This window comes from Anser anser (assembly GCF_964211835.1).
Source record: "Anser anser genome assembly, chromosome: 3".
In the NCBI taxonomy this organism is placed as follows: Eukaryota; Metazoa; Chordata; class Aves; order Anseriformes; family Anatidae; genus Anser; species Anser anser.
The window spans coordinates 109453049-109473381 of record NC_139722.1 but is presented as its reverse complement, the minus strand read 5'-3'; the positions used below and the strand labels follow the sequence as shown (position 1 = coordinate 109473381).

At 48.8% G+C, this 20333-nt stretch overlaps 1 protein-coding gene and 2 long non-coding RNA genes across 9 annotated transcripts in view; 1 reads left to right on the top strand and 2 right to left on the bottom strand.

Moving 5' to 3' along the window:
• Window positions 1-19906, bottom strand: part of LOC310897972 — a 32136-nt gene extending 12230 nt beyond the window's left edge. The window contains exons 1-2 of the long non-coding RNA XR_014582864.1: window positions 19789-19906; window positions 1-14937 (exon numbers count right to left, since the gene is read on the bottom strand). The exon at window positions 1-14937 is cut by the window's left edge and continues 12230 nt beyond it. This is a non-coding gene — a long non-coding RNA (uncharacterized lncRNA). The remainder of the gene's footprint in view (window positions 14938-19788) is intronic.
• SLC8A1 (solute carrier family 8 member A1) overlaps window positions 1-20333 on the bottom strand; it is a 108587-nt gene that overhangs the window by 54535 nt on the left and 33719 nt on the right. The gene's annotated exons all lie outside the window — the stretch shown is intronic.
• LOC310897970 overlaps window positions 14932-20333 on the top strand; it is a 14886-nt gene continuing 9484 nt past the window's right edge. The window contains exon 1 of the long non-coding RNA XR_014582862.1: window positions 14932-20333. This is a non-coding gene — a long non-coding RNA (uncharacterized lncRNA).

Sequence of the window (20333 nt, the reverse complement as noted above, 5' to 3'; positions counted from 1 at the left end):
TCCTGCTGCCCCCTTCCTTGCCTACGTTCGCACCCATGCATGGGCACGCAGTCTGAGCTAGCCGAACAGGTGTCACCCACTGCACTAACAGTGCCTCCATCGTCCTTGTTATGCATCCTGCTAGGTCCCCTGCCAGAAAGCAACTTGGTCCCAGCTCTGCTGAGCTCTGCATGCTTGTCATTTCCACATTTTCACTGCTTTCTTCGTGCCCGTGCCCATGGCCAGGGTCCTGCAGAGCCATGCCCTGAGCTGTCCCTGTGTAGGCTGCTGAAGGAGGAGGAGATGGTGGTGGTCGTGGTGCAAGGAGGAGCTCCAGGTCACAGAAAGGATGGTGTCCAGTGCAAGAGAGGATCCAGTGAGGCGTGGCAGGAGGAGCAGAGGGAATAGCAAGGGACTGAACCTCGCTTCTTCCCCCCATCAAAGGAGAGTGGCATGTCAGAAATTCTGTGTGACTTTAAAGGCAAACGGCCTTCACGCTCTTCAGGTCTCACGTGCTCAACGAGGCTTGGTAAGCGCACAGGCTGTTTAATACTGCACTTGCTATTTATCATTTACGCAGCAAAAAGCGCATACTAAGGAGTGCCTCTAAGACAAGATGCACTGAGCCTGGCCCCAAAAAACCCTCCCTCGCTCCTCCCAGCGAGGCCAAGAGGAACAAACTCTTTTAAAAAGTCTGGGAATACGTCCACCGCTGGCGCGGGTGTATGTAGGTCACGGCCATGCAGCGGGGCCCGGGGCCGTGGCCAGGCTGGGTCACGCTGCTTCAGACCAGCACCGCGGCTGTCCTCGTCCTCTATGCTCTTCCTGAACATGCAGACTTACACTTGTTGATGTGCAAATAGAAACCACAGCTCCAGAAAACACATGAAATCAAACTGCCCCCAAAAACACCCTGCAGAGGCTGCGCCTCCTCATGACTAAAAAAATGTGTGGTTAACCCCCAAAACCAGCAGCAGAAGTCTACCAAGTGGTTTATGAGGGGCTTGGTGAGTAAGCCAGCCGGGCCTCTCAATCACGCACTGGATAGATCATTTCATTCCTGTGCTCGTGCCGCAGCGCATCTGTACGGAGCCATCCCTGCTCCTCATGTCTCAGGGGACGCAGATAAAAGGATGAGAATAGCTGTTAAAACCTGGTGACACAAGGCAAAATTTTCACTTACTCCTGAAAGAGAGGAGTTATTCTACATGCCTATCACTGGGGAGCATTAGATATGCGCAGATGTGCAGGACCCTGAATGGTCACACAACTGTGAATAGTTATGCCCCCAAATTCAAAGACAGACTCAGCCTGAGGCGCTGCCCTACGCCTTGGAAAGCCATGTTGATTTACATCCTGTGCAATGCTGTTGAAATTCAGGGAACAAAATATCTGCAGAGGGGCTCCTGCACTTGTCCTGTGGTGCGACAAGGCCCTGGGTGAACCCATGTGCTGCGGGGTGCCAAAGCTGCAAGCACCCCCTCCTCCGACCCCATGCAGGCACCACCCCCAGTCCACCCGTGCTGCTTCCTCAGCAGAGCCTCCCTGGCTGTTCGCCCGGCTTCTCTCATCTCCCAGGATTTTTCCCCAGGCTATCTCCACTCTGGTTTATCTTGAAAGAGCCACAGTCGCAGACGGGTCCCCACGTAACCTACTCCCTACTTTGAATTGCATGAATTATGCAGACACACAGATAAGCCAACAAAAATCTTGCCTTGTTCTCCTGTGGGATTTGGGTCAGCATCTTTGAAGTGTTTGCTTGCTACGTGGAAACTTCTGCTGCACATGCAGGATCTGCCCCACATGTGCATTAAGTCTCAGGCACCTGCTCCCTCGCAGTCTGAGACACAGAGACACCGAGCAGCGTGCAGCCACCCCCAAACCTAGCTCATCAAGGCAGCCCTAATTAATGAATTGCATTTGCAGCAAAACGTACAGATGCGTGGAGCTCACCAGGGGAGCTGGGGATTTCCCGGGGGTGCCATGGCTGGGATGTGCGTGTGACTCAAAGACCAAAAAGCCAAGGCATTTACATTCTGAGCCACATCTCCCAAGGTCTCCAGCACCCGGCTGCTTTCCCAGAATTTGCTTTAATTTCTCAGGAATGAAGCGCGGGGGGGCAGGCTGCAAGGAGACCTCCTTTCTAGGGGCTGCTTTCTGGCACTACAACAGCGGGCTCTCAGCTTCGAGGCAGTCCCAGCAGCAAGGGAGGCAGGGGCGCATGGGCTCTTCCTAATCCTGCACCATCAAACCCCAAACATATCAGGCTCTCCAGCTCTCTTTATTTCTTAGTTTATTCTCCCAGACATTGCCTGGTTTGCTCTGGAGAAACTCCTCTCTGAGGCAGGTTGGGAGGCTGTCCCAGCTTCCACCAGCTGGGTGATAAACCAGGATAATAACGTGCTGTGGCAGAGCAATTAGCAGGGTGAAATAAAGGAAAGCAGAGCGAGGGAACGAGCATGAATGAAAAGCCCTCGCTTTCCTCTAGTCAGGTGTGTGCTGCAGGTCCCTGAAGCACAACTGTGTCCCCACCTTTTGGGTGATCTCTGTTTTCCCTGGCACCCACAGGCTTGCTCTTGCCTTCTTCCTTGGAAGGTGCCAGCAGCTGACCAACACCAGTGGTCAAGATAACAGTGGGCTAACATATTTCTCCTCCGTCTGGATGCCGTGCCATCAGGAACAGCGGGGGATGCAGGGGGATGCAGCATACTAGCTGCTTCAGGTATGGCACAGGAGGCTGCCAAGACCGTGGAGAAATCAGGCTTCACAAGAGTCCAAGACAGAACCTGCCAGACCAGGAGCAAACTGACACCACCCTCCTGGAAGGCTTTGTCCTCCTGGAAGGTTTCGTCCTGCCTGCGAGGCTGATGCTGGCGTGGCCACAGGGTCAGCAGGACTGCCCGTTCTCATGGCTGCAACAAGTCCCCAGGCGGTGACTCCACGCTGATGGCTTGGGACGTTACAGCGGGTTGCACAGCTTCTTGCGCCACTTAGCACACCCCTTGTGGTGCTGCAGAAGAAACAAACTTTTGCTACAGTTGGTAATGAACACTTCTTCCAGCCTGCAGGACCTCTTCAGGATGGGATGGCCATTGTGTCCCCCCGGTCACCAGTCACACATACCCTGATTCCCAGCCTTTCCTGGAGCCTTGATGCACTCAGCAGGCAGTGGTGCGTGCTCTGTGCTGGAGGGAGTTCAAGGCAAGGATACTTCACGGCACTAGAAGTTATGGTGGTCAAAGCTCTCTTTCCCATAGAAAACCAAGCTGCTTCAGAGAGGTGCATCTCAAACTCTCCCCAGCTGGAGTCTGAACACCAGCTGGATCTGTTTGTGTGGGAAGCAAAAAAGCAAACAGGGAATTTCTCCCTCTTGCACTGAGGGAGACCGCGAATATCTCCCTTGCAGATGGCAAGCTGCCAATGACTCCCAAACATGCTGTGGTCTGGACCATGCTCAAAAAACCATCCCGTCACATTAATAGCTTCATCAGTTATCAGTCAGCTTTTTTTTTTTTTTTTCCGTCCTGCCTTTAGGTCATCAAAGTGGTGAGGGCTGGTGCTGCTCACGAGGGACCGATTCCCTTGCACAACTGGTTTGCACCCATCTCTTCTCCGCACCTTGCTCGTTTTTTCCCCATCCCCAAACGTTTGTGAGACCTAATTGTCCAATGCAGGGGTGTTTACGGCCAGAACCAGCAATATCTGACATCCCCCATTTTTGACCCTGAACAGGACATGCTGCAGCAAAACCAAGTGAAGAACTCTGGTTTCACAAGTCAAAATCTTCTTTGGAGCAATGGAAAAACACCTATTTTCCGTGCTGGACTAGGATTTGCGCATCTGTCTTCGGTGCCTCGCAAAAGGAATTATGGCTGCCTCATCGGCAGGATTTAGGGCTGCAGTCAGCTCAGAAAGATCACAAGGCTGAATTTACATTCTGTCAGAGGCACTATTTTATTACACCCTCTGCCTTGAATACATATGCCCTTGGGTATATATGCACCCAAGGTCTCCTTGGGCAGAGCTCAGAGAATACAAGTGAGAGAAGATCCTGGCCTTTTCCCGAGCAGTTAAGCTTCCTGTCCAAGCACAGTAGGATTGATGGCATAAGACATGCCGGAGAATGAGTTTCCTCAGTTGTGCAATGTACCAATTTGGGTCTAATTTGCCCTGGCTGCCAGCTACTAATATGACGAGTACTTTAACCAGATATGTTCTTAGAGTGCTTCCCTTGCTCATGCGTGCTGAGCTAAATGGTTGCACACTGTGGTTGTGCATCTGAAATTATGGCAGCTGATAAACTGAAGGCAGAAAAGGAAGTTAGAGCTCGAGCAAAAGTCTGCCAAGTTTCTAACAAAATTCAAAACACAGCAATATTTAAGAGTGTACATGAAGCCAGCATTTGTCTGTGTTTCAGTCTGCCTTGAAATCCCCTGAGCAATCAACCCACGTGGAGGCAGCTTAAGGAATGGAAAAATCAGTCACTTCTATTTCTCATGTCTTTTTTAGTCTGCAAGGTACAATATGCAGTGGGAAAATGAGATCCAAACCACTTACTCGGCAACAAAAGCAATTTTGGTTGTTTTCAACTTGTGAAAACCAATGATGCATCTTCCTAGGGCCTCCCATGACAGAAACCCCATGGATGCTTGACCAAGTATGCAGGCTCACAGGTAAAATCCCCTATCCTCAAATATGAAGGTTTTTCAGAGGAGTGCAGTTGTTCGCTAGCTCCCCAAATGGTCCCTCATTTCCATTCTCCATGGGCATGCATGTGATCTGGGAGACATATTCATAAGTCTAAGTAATAAAAAAATTACTTCCACCATTACAGCTGCAGTTCTAGCTACTCACTGCTGTGCTCAGTTTACACACAAGCTTTTAGTCAGTTTGTATTAAATATCAAATGGAAGAGGCCCAGTCATTTGTGGTGGTCTGTGGTTGTGTTCTCCATCTTGTACAGACAAGGTTTGTGAGATCCCAGCTGCCAAGGCCCTTGGTCCAGCCAGTCTTGTCACAAAAACAGTTTGTCTGGTGTGGGGAAGACATACAAAGACAGCCCAGACGAGTTTAAAAGTGAGGGTCGTATTTATCCCTTGTGTATCACTCCATCTGAACATCCGTGTGCTCTGAGATGGGCCTGCAAATGTGATTCCCTCCTGGTTTCCCGTCCTAGAAACATCTCAGTGAGGATGTTTCTCTTCTCTTGAGTCCAAGCAAGGAAGAAAAAGCAGCTCTCTCCAGCATAACCCGTGTCTCTGCAGGCATTGCTATGGCCTGGAGCAGGGCTGGCACGAGCTAATGGGTCATCTACACAACTTGCTGCTGTGCTGTGGACACCTTTGGCACAGCTGCACGAGTGGTGACGGAGATGCCAGTCTGGCCTAGGGCATCTGCAGAAGGAGCCTAAGCTGCTCCTTCCTGGGTGAAAGGAGGGGACAAGATGTTTGGCTCAGCTGCTACCACAGCAATGTGTAGAACAGAGTACAAGGGCTATGCCATAGCTAGTTTTGCCTAGGTGGTGGAGAACGCTTCCTATGTGGCCTTCACCCCAACCCTAACCAGGTTGTGGCAATGAGGAGGTCCCCCCTACAGTAAGGGGAACAAGCTCCAGGACAAGGTGAGAACTTGTTGTTGATAACAACCTAATAGTATGGTCAAGAGAGGCCCAAGTCCCCTAAGCAATCAAACCCAGATCAAGAGAGCAATAAGGCCAGTTTTCTACATACCAGAGTTCACATTTCAGCTGCTTGCTTTTATCAACTGCAGTATCAGCTCGTGTGATCTGAGAAGTAGTGCCCTACAATCAGATACCTCTGCTTGTGACAGTTCTGGCTCTAAATATTCTCTCCGAAGTACTAATTGCCCTTATGGAGGGAGTTTTTCCCAGCTTTCTTCTTGAATCTAAGAGATCTTGGATCCTTAAGCAAAGCAGAGTAGATCATTGAATTTGTGTCAAATCCACTTGCTGCTCTGGCTTAGGGAAAAATTCATTATTTCCTCTAAATGTCCACAATTTTCGTCAGAGGAATAAGGTTACTATCAGAGCTGTCCAAAAATGTCTCGTTAAAAACTTTTTTTTTTTTTTTCCCCCATGGAAGTTATCTTGCAATTCTTAGCTGAAAATTTCAAGCCGTCACCATCCTCAAAATAAAATGTTTAAGAATCAAATTTTAGCTTCCTATTCCATTGCTTTAAGTCCTCATTGTTTCTCTTTCTTACCCATTTATTTTATTTCCATCATCTCATTAATTTTTTAAATCTGCCAATAATGGAGGAAAAAAAAGGGAAAAACTACTCTCCCACTTCTTATAGCTAGAGACCTTCTAAAGCTGAAGAAATTCTGAAACTGTATAAAGTTACAACAGCCATGGTTTTACTTGACATTTGCCATATCAGAAATTTCTTCCCACAAACCCAAGGAATTTTGGAACAGATGAAGTTTAGAAAATGAGAAAAGTTTAAGAAAGAATTAGAATAATAATAAAAAATAAATAAATAAAAAGAGCGAAGAATTTCTTCCCCAACCTTCCCTGTGACTTTGACAGTCACCGATCATCCTGTCTGGCAAGATGGAATAATAGCCAGAAAGTGAAAATGTGAAGTATCTAGGTTTTGGGTTGGTTTAGGAATTTTTCCTGGGTTAATCTAGCTTTTTTTTTTTTTTTTCCCCCACACACTGTGAGGTTCTGTATTTTTTCAGTTTTCTTGTCTCCCTTTTCAACCAGCTCTATCCTTCAGACTGTATAATAATTTTGCCTGTTTAATATTTCTCTAGCTCATCTTGCATTTGCTTCCAAAAATAGGGCTCAGCACTAATTATTTCTGGTTCTGGGAATAATTAACTCAGACAAGAGCCCTCCCCATACGCAACCTGCCTTGCTCCTGCCCACACATCGCATTGTGTCTACATTTATCACGTCCGAACACAGTTCCACAGTCCTTTGTGCAACGAAAATCATTAGAAGCAGGGTGCCATCCTCTGCCCTGGTATTTTGGTGGCCCTCAGCTCCAAATACATCCCAAAGCCTCCACCCTGGTGAACTTGTGCCTCTTGGGACACACTACCTTATATAAATATATGAAGGAAGTCTAGTGGTGGGCAGTTTCCTAGTTACATGCTATTTGTCTTCCGCACCAAGCATCCATTTACCGCTGGTGAGATACGGAGAATGAAGGCTCTGGGGCATTATCAGCCTAAGTCAACACACACTATTAATAATCATTACTTCTGCACTGCCTATTGCTCGGCACCCCCAGCTGGATTAGCTCTGGTTTTTGCATCCCAGCTGCACACATGCTTATTAGCACACCGTCTTTACAACCAATGCAATTACTAGGCAGATTACTAAATGCTGCATATACGGCAAAAAGACTTTTCTTATCTCGTGAACCATCACAAAACCTCCAGGGCTAGAAAACAATAATAAAGTAATCGTCACAGAGATTAACTAATTTTTTCCCCCATACATGCTTGAGTGTTTGCTTTTTTTCCGGTTTGCACATGGAATTGCCCCGATCATTCTGGCAGTACCAGTGCCAGGCACTGTTATGTATGTCAAGAAGAGCAGCAGGCGAGTGCCTGCCTGGGGACAGATCCTATATGTAGGCACAGACACTTGGGGAAGGACCGGAGAAAAGTGCATGAGCTCAGATAGGGATGGATGCTACCCCAGAATCGCCAACTCCTGGCTATTTTCAGAACATGACTGAATAAGTTTGTCTGCTTTTAATTCTGAAACATAATATTTACAAGTCCTTTAAACTCTCTGAATTAAGAAGGAAAATAGAAAGAAAGGAAAACCTGGAATAAGGACAAAGCAAACAAAAAGGTTTCCACAGAAGCCTCCTGATACCTCTTAATGTCCCATGCCAGACAGAAAGATAAAAGCTAAAATCTTAATGCTTCCAACTTCCAACATGTGGCTGCCCAGGGAGGTGGTGGAGTCCCCACCCCTGGAGGTATTTAAGAGATGTGTGGACCTGGCACTAAGGGATGTAATTTAGTGATGGGACTCAGTGGGTCAGGTTGATGGTTGGACTTGATGATATTGAAGGTCTTCTCTACCCTAGATCATTCTATGATTCTGTTGGCAGAAAATCCTGGCTTTGCAAGGGGACACCAGGGATCCACACTGCTGTGGGCCATTGTGCTCTGTGTTTCTGTTGCCCAGTGCCCTAGCTGTCCTGCTTGATGAAGATGGATCCTTGTGAGGCTCAGCAAACAAACATTCACAAGTTTTTGGAAAGCCCCATATCTCCTGGGTGTATAATTTGGGGTCACCAAGCTCCTGAGACTGGAGGCTGCCTTGTTTTTTTCTTTATAATGCACATTAAGGGATATGGGCTGACCAGAAAGAGGCATGACATGGCTGCTGTTTCTCTCCTCTTGCTTGACAGCCCCACTAGTGGGGAACTGAAAGGCAGAGAGCTCACCCCAAAGCCCCCAGCTGGCTGGGCAGCTGGAGCAACGATGCACACCAGGGCCTTCCCATGGGCTGGTCCCAGATCCCTGTGCCTCAATTTCCCCCCGTAAAGTCAGGAAGGCAAGATCTGTTTTTATGTTTAGGCAACACACAGAGGGACACTTTTGGGGCAGGAGCACCCATGCATTCAGGTTCATTCCCATTCACAGAGCATCAGGCAAACGGGATATGCTGAATGCTGTCTTCAACTACACACAGCAGGGCAATGATTTTCCTCACTACCCTGACATCTATTTTTAAACTATTGCATATGTTTCCTTTCATCACCAGTCACACTCATTTGCTTTGAAAGGAGGTTACAAATAAGGAGAAAGCCCCTCGTTAATTAAGTGACTGGATGGGTCCATGCCTTTGGCTGAAGTGATTTATTGCCTCCTCCCTCTCTTAGCAGCCACACAGACTTAAAGGCTGCACGAGGAAGAGCTGCTCAGCTCTGGTTTTGGAACAAACTGGGAAAACACCAATGTTTAAGAGATGGGATTAACCCAAGCTGTTGGCTCTCTGCCTTTTAACCTCTTGGTTCCTTGGAATTGGAGAATCCCAGAATAGCTGAGCTGGGAAGGGACCTCTGGGGCCATCTGGTGCACCCCCTGCTCGAGCAGGGCCACCCAGAGCTGTTTGCCCAGGATCACATCCAGATCCCCTAGGAGGAGATCTCTCAGCCTCTGTGGGCACCCTGTGCCAGGGCTCCGTCACCCACACAGTGAAGAAGAGCTTCCTGATGGTCAGGGGGAACCTCCTGTGTTCCAGTTTGTGCCCACTGCCTCTTGTCCTGGCACTGGGCACCGCTGAACAGAGCCTGGCTCTGTCCTCTTTGCACCCTGCCTTCAGGGATTTATACACACTGCTGAGATCCCCCCAAGCCTCCTTTTCTCCAGGCTGAACAGCCCCAGCTCACTCAGGCTCCCCCCATAGGAGATGTGCTCCAGCCCCTTCATCACTTGGTAGCCCTACGTTGGATTCTTCCCAGTATGTCCAGGTCTCCCTTGTACTGGGAAGTGCAGGCCTGGGCCCAGCGCTCCAGGTGTGGCCTCACCAGTGCTGAGCAGAGGTGAAGCATCAGCTCCCTCCACCTGCTGGCAGCCCAGGAAGCTGTCAGCCTTTTTTTTGCAGACAGGGCGCACCACTGCCTCGTGTTCAGGCCCCCAGACCCTTCTCTGCCCAGCTGCTCTCCAGCTGGGTGCCAAAGCCCATCCTACTGCCTGGGGTTGTTCCTTCGTAGGTGCAGGGCCTTGCACTTCTCCTCCTTGTTGAACTTCATGAGGGTCCTGTCAGCCCAACTCTCCGGCCTGTTGAACTCCCTCTGGATGCCAGCACGACGTCCTGGTATATCAGCCAGTCCCCCCAAGTCCTGTGCCATTTGCAGACTTGCTGAGGGTACTCTCTGCCCCGTCACCCAGGAAGGGAGGTCCCCAAAAAGGAGGACCTCCCTGTGTCTTGCTGATCACAGGTCAAAATCTGTCCCCTGTTCTGAGGGCACCTTGTTTGGTTTTATTTACACTGGAGTACCAAAACCTGCTCCTGCTGGGCATTTCTGAAAGCCATGGACACAGATAGAACAAAGGGACCGAGATTTCCTAAAATGTCATTCTACAGGCATGGAAAAGCATGGAAATTACCCTACCTTCTGCTAACCCAGACAATAATGTCTGCCATCCTCAGAGTCAGTCCCAGCAGCTGACTTACAGACAGGTCTCTGGCTGCCTCCCAGCAGAAGGCCAGAAAGTGCCACCAGGAGAAAAACAATATAAGGAATAACGCAATGGAAATTGAAAAAAAAAAAAAGTTTTAAACAAGCTTCAACAGCCATCATGGAAGCAGAAAATACGATCCTGGCCTCCAACAAGGTGTTCAAATGCCTTGGTTCTGCGCATCAGAAGAGCTCAGGCAGGCAACCAGAAGGATGTTATTTGGAGCAGCTTGCTGGCTTTCCCTGGAGTTTAATAATAGCAACTGTATTTATAAGACTAAAATGTTTTTGTTAAAAGGCTAAGTAGTGGTATGTCACGCTAGTCACTTTAATTTAAAATAAATTCTAAAAGTTCTCACTGGAAAGGCTTGCAGCAAACTATAAATACATGCAATATGCAGATGGATTTTTTTGAAAGCAGATTTATTCTTCTTCAGAGACACTAAATTGCACAAGAGTACAGCATTTCTGTGGCACAAATTTCCAGAGGCCCCAGGAGTCAGGATTTCTAACTGATTTTGCTGCTGTTATATTTTTTTTAGCCCTTCTGTGTGGAGTGGCCATGAATCCTTGGATTCCCATCACATGGACAGCATCCGTCCCCAGCTCCGGGAGAAACCAGAGAAGGATGCAGGTGGCCCTTTTCATCGTGTGCGTCTATCTCCTTCACAAGCCCAGGATTTTGGATCCCAGTGGCTTCCCCTCTCCTGGTGCTTGCAGAGAGCCTCGCAGCGCTGCTGATGGTCTCTCTTTGGCTCTTGAGTGCTGCCGGAGCGCGTGATGCCAGACGCGTACGTTGCCCTAGCAGCAGTCCCACAGCAAAGCAACAGAGCTGCGGCACAGCACAGGGGTTAGAGGTCCTCCACGGCCATGCGGGGCCTCAGCCCCCGTCCCTCCAGCGCACCGTGGGGTTGGGCAGCTCCAAGGCACACTCCCCTCGAACGCCCTTTGCCAGGGGCAGCGGTTGTAAAAGACAATGCCAGTGAATTCCTTAGAAGGGGCTGAAGTTAGCCTGCTACCAGATAGCGGGAAATATTTATAATGATCACTTCCAACTGCAGCCTTTCATCTAAAATCTAAACAGAAAGCTGAAATCCCCAGGCCTGTAAGTTGATACCTTGGCTATATATGGTCAAAGAAAAGGATGCTAAGTTCCTAGCAATGAGATCCATTAACCTCTGTTAAAATTAACAAGCCCGCATCGTCAATCAGCTTTGAGGCATGATTGCCACGCGGCGTGCGCGAAGAGCTCTGCTTTCCCATGGATGTCTGAGCGTGCCACGCTCACCGCCACATCTGCAACAGTGCCTGGAAATACACAGAGATGGCCCCCTGCCTCATGCCGTCCTGAATTATAAAGCTCTGTTAACCATTGCAAAGTCATCGGGTGACCCACGGGTCTCTGGAAGTGCAGCACCGCTGGGCAGAGGCAGGGCATTTTGCACAATGCTCACTGGCAAGGAGTGTTTTTTTTTTTTTTTCCTGGTGTTCAGGCTTGCAGAAACAGGATGGAGGTGTTTCTTGCTGCCCTCCTCTGCTCCTAGCTGAGAGTTTGCTAATGTAACACCCCAGATGTCAGCTTTGTCCTCCCTCTGGCTGGCAAATTTTTGCCTACCTCTCAGCTTTCAGGTTTAGTGTGACACTGAAAGAGGTGCTGATTCTGGCTTTGCTGTGCCAGTGGGAGGGCAAGGCCATCACCTCTTGGGTGAACCACAGGGTAGGGATGCACGCTCAGGTAGGACTGCAGATACATGGGCTTCAAAACCAGCGTGGCAGATATGGGGGAAGAGAACGGGTCCATAGCCCTTGAAGAATCATTATCTTCGGCCTGAGATATCAGCAGCTTTCCCCGTCATGCTGCTGAGCCCATGCACTCCATCACAGAGATGGTTTCATGCTCAGAAGCGAAGAGCAGGCGTCCCTGCTCTCAGTCCACTCTGTGTAGGCTTCCAACAGCTCACCCATAACGTTAATGGTAAACCGGTCAAATGGGCTTGCCAGCGTGCATTCATCTGGAGCTGGAGCCCACGACACTTGGTTCTCATTGAGAGATCAGTCTGCACAAGGTGTCCCATAAGGCAGCCCGACAGGCAGATGAACTCCAATCCTGCCCGGGCAGGCTGCTTCTTTTTCACTGCGGCTGGATGCCTCCCCTGCTACCAATTAACTTCATGTAACTCTGTTTCAAGAAAACAGCAGTGAACATCTGAATTTTTAAAACAAGAGATCATAAAAGAAAATGCACGCTTCCTTTTCGGAGACCTAACATACTGCCTCAACCTGCTTATTGTTACCGGGCAAACAGCAGCAAATTCATTTCTGCATATGTCCTGCCATATGCGGTGACAAAACCACGAGAACTGTTTCTATTTAAACACAAGCCCTCTTTTGTTTCTCTTTCTGTAACTCACGCTGCATCTCAGCAGAGCACAGTCACAAAACCACCAACCACCCAGGTTTTGATCTCAATCAATGCCAAAGTGCCGCTAAAATCAACTGGCTTTGCCACAGCAAACGGCGAGCTCATGGGGCAGAAAAAACCATCAAACACGACGAGCCTCTTTGCAGTGACGGCGAGGAAGAAGAGGCTGGCTTGAGAGCTGCAGTTTAAAATAACAATAAACAAATAAAAATAAACCACCACAGCTTTTGCTGGTAATGATTATGTGGGCTGCATCACAGTGCATATTTGGCCACAGAAACATCTTGAGATGATGAAGGTGAAGACAGTAATTCTGACATGCTGCTTTTTGTCTAGTTCTGAGCACGAAAGTGAAGCTTTGGGGCAGTCCCTTACATCCTCCCCAGGATACTATAGAGGGGTCATGCAGGGTGCAAAGCACCTGACAGTGGCCCCCGGGCTGCTCCCAGCTCCCGCAGTATGACAGTGTCCCTGTGAGGTCCGCTGCCAGCTGGGTTCTGCATTTATCCTGGCACCTCGCAGCAGATCTTCCAGGAAACCACCTGGTCAGGGTGCACAGCCTTCAAGTGCTGGCATCTCCGCTTCACCTCGAGACAGACTGTCTGCAAATCACTTCTCTTCGCTGCTAAAAATACCCATCTTCTATGTATCCACAGGTTTGCAGATGGGAGCTTATAGTTTGGCAGCTCCCCCCTCACCTTACCCTGCTTCTCCAGGACCTGGGAGGGGCACAAGACCATGAAACTCTGAAAATGAGCAGGCAAAAAGGGGGTGGAGGGGACAGAGGGGAAGCTGGGTTTGGACACAAGGTCAATAGGAGGAAAGGAAAGAGATGACTGGGAAGAAGGCAGTATTCTGTTTTCCAACCCCAGAGGAGCAAAAATAGGGTTATGGTGTGGTGACACCTTGATGCCTGCTGACCCTTCCCAGCTTCCCCACTTGCTCTAGAGCCATTTTGCTGTCAGATGTGATCTTTTCTGCCCTCCTCAGAAGCCTGGTTATCTCTGGCCACCGGTTGGATTAGTAGTTGGATTTTCTCTCTGAAATTTCAGCAGATAAAACCCAGGGGTTTAGCTACGGGGAGGGAAAAAAAAAAAAAAAAAAAAAGGTTTCTCTTCTTTTATACTCAACTAGAGTTTAAAAAATGAGCTGCCTTTGTCTGCAGCCGATAGCTTTGAGATTTCCAAAGAGCTCCTTTGCTGAAGGAACAGCCGTGAAGCCTACAAACGAGAACAGCCACAAGACGAGCCACAAGCCTTCCTGCTTGAAGGCATTTCCAGCCCCAGCAGTCACTGAGCTGGCTGCCCCCTGCCAGGCTGCAGCACCCTCACACCTCTTCTGCCAGGGATGGGAATTCTCCATCCGCCTGCCAGGAGCTGCTCCCGAAACCCTGGCACCCCCATTTAGAGGGCAAAGAGCGAGCAGGCTCCTGTTCCCCTGATGATATGTTCTCCTTCCTCCACTCTGCTCCCAGCTGACAAGATAATGAGGAAGAAGTACAAGCCTGAAAAAAACACATCTCTGGTGAGAGCATTTCAAAAGGCAGCCAGCTTCCAGAAGGCAAGAACTATTTGCCACCACATCAATTACGTACGGAGATGAGAGAAGGTGGTTGACAATGAGGAATTAGATAATGAAAGCTCTGACATAACTCATACCTCCTCCTCCATCACATTTGAACCCCAGCTGATGTGACTTCACCTCTACAGCGGGACCCTGGCACGGGGCCTGCCCAGCTCAGGAAATTCCTACAAGTCGCTGGTGTCCGTGTTGCAATGTGGGTTTCTGCCTCTGAGAACAGGAGTAGGCAAGGATGACATTTTATTTTGCCCCAGGTGTCTTCTCTAAAAACAAACCAAATAACCCTGTATAGTCTCTGTGATTCCTCTTTCTCTAGATTTTTTAAAATGAAAAACAAGTGAGCTTCTGTGATAAGTTTCCAATTTTCACTGAGAGGAGAAATTGCAGTGAGGAACTTCTGAAGAAAAACCCACAGTCAAACATTTCCTTAGGCCCAGCTGTTGTAGGATTGAAAACCAGCACTCCTGTACAATGCCTGTCCCCCAGGGACGTAACCGAAATGACCTGTGCAGCCCACCTCGAGCAGCCTCCACGCACGTAGCTGTGTCGTGCTCATAGTTTAGATCAGCTGTGAGATGAAGCCTTCCTTCGCAGGTTGTCACTGGCTTTTCAAAACTGATGGCCTCCATCTCAACACGGCCTGCCTGCAGCCAGCAGCCAGATCCCACCGTGAAGAATTAAACCTCACTCTGGTGTCACTTGGGCTGCTTGGACACACCAGCAGGCAGAGAAGATCCTCAGGAGACACGAGGTGGGCTTCCCTGGGGGGTTTACCGGGCCTGGCAATCAGAGAAGAGAAAACCCACGGGCGAGGGGAAAGCTCACAACCCGGTCAGTCTCTGCATGCCCTTTTCATTCAGTAGGCCCACACCACCCTACTGCATTAATGCCACACGTCTCTTTCCCTGTTAGCAGTCATTAGTGCCGTTGTGCCGGGGAGCTAACCGCTGCCAAATCAAGGCCCCTGCTCACAGCAGCTGGTGCAAAGAGAACATCATTTTTGCTTCATTTTTAATGATCCAAATGCAAGCCTAAAGCTACCCGCGTTCAAATGCGTTAGCAGAGCTCACCAGTTCCCCTCTAATTAGTACATGTGCTGAGGCTCAAGAGGAGATAAACGAATAAAGCTCATGCCACAATCCAAAGGGCTCTGTTCCCTACTCCCCACAGCTGCTGGTGGACATCACCACCACGCTCAGCTCCGGGTGCAAAGCAGCTCTGCAACTCCTCCACGCTCCTTTGCAGGATTTTCTGTCACATAACGAGGGTGCTAGAAGCAACTCACTGCTTGCAAGGAGCTGTTGCACAAGCTGCACGACATAATATATACCTTTTCAACCTACTGTTTTTTTTTTTTGCAGAGACATTGAGATCCCGAAGTGTTATTGCTTTGACTTCTGCCATGTTTTTTTTGTTGTTTTTTTTTGTTTTAAAAAAAAAAACACATTAGCCTGAAATTCAGACCCCGCTTAAGTGCCCAGAGTCAACGAATGAAAGTTTGTTTCAAGCCGTAACTTGAATTTTCTGTGAAGCGATAAATTAAAAAAAAAAAAAAAATCACAATTCTTACTTCAGTTAATTTCTTCAGACTGCCAAACTAATTTATGCACTTGCAACTTTCCTCAAAAGTAAAGCTTTCTTCCCTAGGTAAATACTATTCGCAAAGATCAGTATTTTTCCCTGATTTACAGCAAAGTAATTTTAAACTTCTGTTCTAGCTGGGACAGAAGGCACAATCGCAAATATGGAGCTTTTCACATTACCTTTCTCCTTTTTTTGACTCTTATGGGTACATGGATATAGCCACTCACACAAAGTGTGGCTACGTTGGCACCAAAACGCTGATCAATAACAGGACAGTTCAAACCACTTTAGCTCTCCCTTTTCCATGCACCATTTGAAATCAAGTTGGCCTTGATGGTGATTTTTCTTGGCAAGGCCCAAAGAATTCTCTTTTCCTTATTGCTTTTACCGAGGCTGCCTAGTGCCAAGCCAGGGCTCTCCCTGCAAGCACACTGAAGCTGAAACTTGTGCAATACTTGCTCAGTGAATTTAAGACATGGATGTCAAACTCTTACTGTAGCAAGAGCCCAGCAGCTTTTCACAAGTAGCTATCGCTAACACTAGCAGCCCATCCTTGCTCTCGGCTTCAGTGGGACAAGGGGTTTTTGGACATGAACCCAAACATATTGCAGCTCTGCAAGCACTCGCTTGCAGCTGGGGGGAAGCTCTCATGCAAATGCGATTTTTCCTTTTTTATCATGTATTTTCCAGGTGTCTGTTTTGTACCACGTGCATGGCAAAGGGTCCAGGTAGGCTGCTGTGGTGCTGCCTTCACCCTGTTGATGGACTCTCCTCTCCTCCAATTTGCACCCGAGACCCGGCCATAGATGGTCCCAGCATGCAATTAGCCTTGCCATGAGATTACAATGATCAGGGCTGAGAATCAAAGCCGCCCTCACCAGCACAGCCTGGCATGGAGGCGATCGATGTCTGCTCTCACAGGTCTCCTCCCTGTGCTGCCAAACCTCTCCAACAGCATCCCAGGATCTCCACTAAAAATGCACTGCTTCAGCAGCGTAACGAGCTCCCCAGGTCAAGTCTTTTACTGACTCCCTGCAAATCACTGAAAGGACAAACTGCTGTTTCAGTTCATTAGCAAGTGCTTTGTAGAAATCTGTTTGTATATTCGCAAGAGACCAAGGCACTCATTCATTCTAGGCCCAGGAAAACTGGCACTGAGGAGCCTCTCACCTTCCCTTTCAGCTCTGCAGGGTGGAGAATAGAGAACAATTCTCCCCCAAGAAACACAGCAAATTCTCCCCTGGCACAGCAAGGGCCAGACAGGGCTCTCTGGATTCTATTCAGCATTTTTCTTAAAACCCCAACTCTGGGAGCTCTGGGATTCAACAAGAAATTTAATTTTCACCTAAAACACAATGAGTGAAGAACCCCCTGAGGGTTTAGCTCTTGGCACTGCAAAGGAAAACATCACCAGAAACACTCAGACAAATAAAATAAACCTCATGGCATTGGCATCGCTTGCAGCTCTTGTGAGATTTAAGCAACCAAACCACCAGGGAAGCTGTCTGTGACAGCATTGCAAATGTGACCCACAGGTTCTGCACATGGACCTGGAAGGAACTGGAGACAAAGACCAGGACAGAGAGGGGAATACCAGGAGACAAGGATGCAGGAAAGGGAGCTTGAGGGTTTTGCTTGTGCTTTTCAAACCTACTGCCTTCAGGCACTTCATATTTGCTAATTAAAACAGGCACCACCTCCTTTCACACCCAAGGCTGAGCTAAAGCCTTTCTTAAGGGTTTGTACGTAGTTGCTGAGGGAGAGGATTTTTAGAAAACTTCAGGTTGGCTCTGCAGTTCTCTGCCAGATGATACAGATCCATCCAAGCTTTCCTTCCTCATCTTTTTTTACTACACTAATACCCAGAAGCACCTTTGGGGTAAAAGCTGCTCTTGCCGCCCACAAAGCTTACTGGCTCTGCTAGCCCAGAGCACAACAGCCAGCATCTGAACACAAGGCAGGCACTTTTCAGGGAAAGCAAACTGCCTTCCTAGCATGGAGAGGGCAAGGTAAGGGATCAGAGGTCAGGGGCTATTTGTGCTCAGAAGGCAAAGGGGAAGTAGCTGTGTTAGTGGCTTGAGCAAACTCGTGGGAAAATAACCTCAGAGAACCTTGCAGAACCGTGGAGCAAAGGGGAACATCGGCGTGGTGCTCCCTGGAGATGCCAGGAGGCCCTGTCTGACAGGCACAGGAGCTTTGTCTCCTGCAGTTAGGCTTCTCCTGAGCATTGGGAGAAAAGGCCACAAAGGCTGTTCTCTGCCTCAGGCCAAGTATACCTGTGATCTTCTCCAATTTCCCTTATGTTTTCAGGATAGCCTTGTCTCCTCTTCATCACGTTTCCATCACTCAGTGTTTAGGTGTCAGAGGAGCAGAGCAATCCCCCCATTTAACCCCTCTATGGGATTGGATTCCCATTACCTGCTCCAGCAGAGGGAGGATACCACAGAAATAAGGAGCTGGTATCCCAGTGGAATTTTCCAAGGTCTTCTAATCAGATATGCTTGCCAGGTGAAGTTTCAAATGCATATCCCCTCATCCACCACCACCACCTTCAGGTCTGTTCATTAGCACCTTCGGGAGGGCTCTCCAAGACCGCCAGTTCTCAGGGGGCTGACACGCGGTGCTTTAATTGTATATAATTAAATACTGCTCCCTTATCTAGATTTCAAAGTTGGCTGTTGGGGCTTCAGCACCAATGCTCTCTTTCCTGCTAATTAGCTTCCTTAATCCGTGCAGCCTTGCTTCTTCCCCCACGGGGACGGGGCTCTCCTGCAGGGAAGCCTGGATTGCAACTAATTATTAGCAAAGGAGACAGCCGGCAGGCAAGCACCGGCCCTGTCCCAGATAGTTGTTGTGAGCAAAGGGCCCAGATGGGGTGGCCACAGGGAAGCTCTGAAGGTTGCGTGTGTGTGAACGTGTTCGATCTTTGCTTCATCTGTAGGTTGCTTTGCATGTTACCCCGCCACCCGTTTGCAGCAGAAGACCACGCAGGACGGAAGCCACCTGCCCGAAGTGCAGCTCACACCATGGTTGCTTTTGCCTGGCTATCACAGAAAAACAGGAGAGAGAGAGTTCCCAAGACCTCATCTGAGCCAATGCTGTCCTGAAAGAGACAACACACTGAGCATCTCCAGTAAATCTTCAACCAGTGCCTCTACATTGACCTCTGCTGTTGACAGAAGTTACCCACGCCCCCAGGCTACTCCTGGGTGGACCCATACGTACTTGGAGGAAATTCCTTCCTGTCTAATCTGAATTGCCTCCACTGCTGCCTCAAGACCCTGCAGGCATAGATTGCCCTTTACATAGCTCAAGGCTTAGCTCTTCCTTAGGCTGCTGTCTAAATTAAACAGTCTGAGTTCTTGCAGCCTCTCTCTGTGGGTCACATTTCTCAGACCACCAGTCATTTTCTGCACTTTCCTCTGGACTCTCCCCAGCTTCTTCTGGAGCTCGTGAATATCTCTAGGATGACGTCGGCCTCATTCATTGCAAAAGCATGACATTGTGAGCTCAGATTTGGCTGCTGGGTCACGATGGCAGCCCCTGCCTCAGTTGCTCCCCTCCCACTTAAATTTGTGCTTGGGGCAGTTCTTGCACAAGCACTTGTCTTTACAGCATCCTGCTTCCTCTCAGCCCATTTCCCAGCCTCTCTCTCTAAATCGCCATGCTGGCTTTGATAATGCTTCCAACCTGTCCGTGCTATCTGCACACTTCAACAACAAACTTTTACTTTCTGCTCCCAACAAGCTCCATTTCAACACGAGCACCTGCCAAATGCCTTTTCGCTCCCGTCCAGTACCATGTTTCTCTTTTCAGACAGGTTTGACCCCATCACCCCAGTGGCCCATTTAGCCAGCACTTCCTCCCAGCAGCACAAAACTAGGCAGCATGAAAAGCCCTTCTGAAGCTGAGTTACGTGACAACTGCTGCTTCTCCTGCACCCAAAAACCTGGCATAAAAGGAAATTAGGTTGGCTTGATAAGATTTGTTCTTGACAAATCTCTGCTGGCTGTTATTCATCTCCTCGTTATCTTCAAGGTACTTACAAATGTGTTGATTTATTCAAAGCTCCTCCAGGTACAGAAGCAGACATAATCTGGCTGAACTGCTGCTGAAGGCAGCTCTGGAGCTTGCCCGCAGATCTCACCTCTCACCCAGGAAAACTTCCAAATGGACTGCAAGCAGCTCTGAGAGCCCCTTGGGCATTCCCCTACCACCAGGAGGCTCAATGCATCTATACTCACTCTGAGGACAGGTGGGTTACATTATCTCCATCCTCCACCTGTGGGCTTCCTGGAGGTTGTCTTCTGATGGCTCCATGAGCACAGACTGAAGCACATCCAAGGAGAATTATGCTTCTCAGTGGGGTGTGATGTTCAGCTCCCTTCCCCTTCTCCCTCTGCACTAAGGTGTGGGCAGGACATCTTCTCATCTAATTCTTGGCCGGCTCCTGCCCAACCTGACTCCGACCTGACACACCCATGCTGCTCCATTACAGTCTTCCCTACTCAGCTGACCTATTTTCTGTGGTTTTTATTTTTTTGGTATGATTCTTTCCAAGTTCCAGGTCACTGGAGAGCTCGTGAGTCAG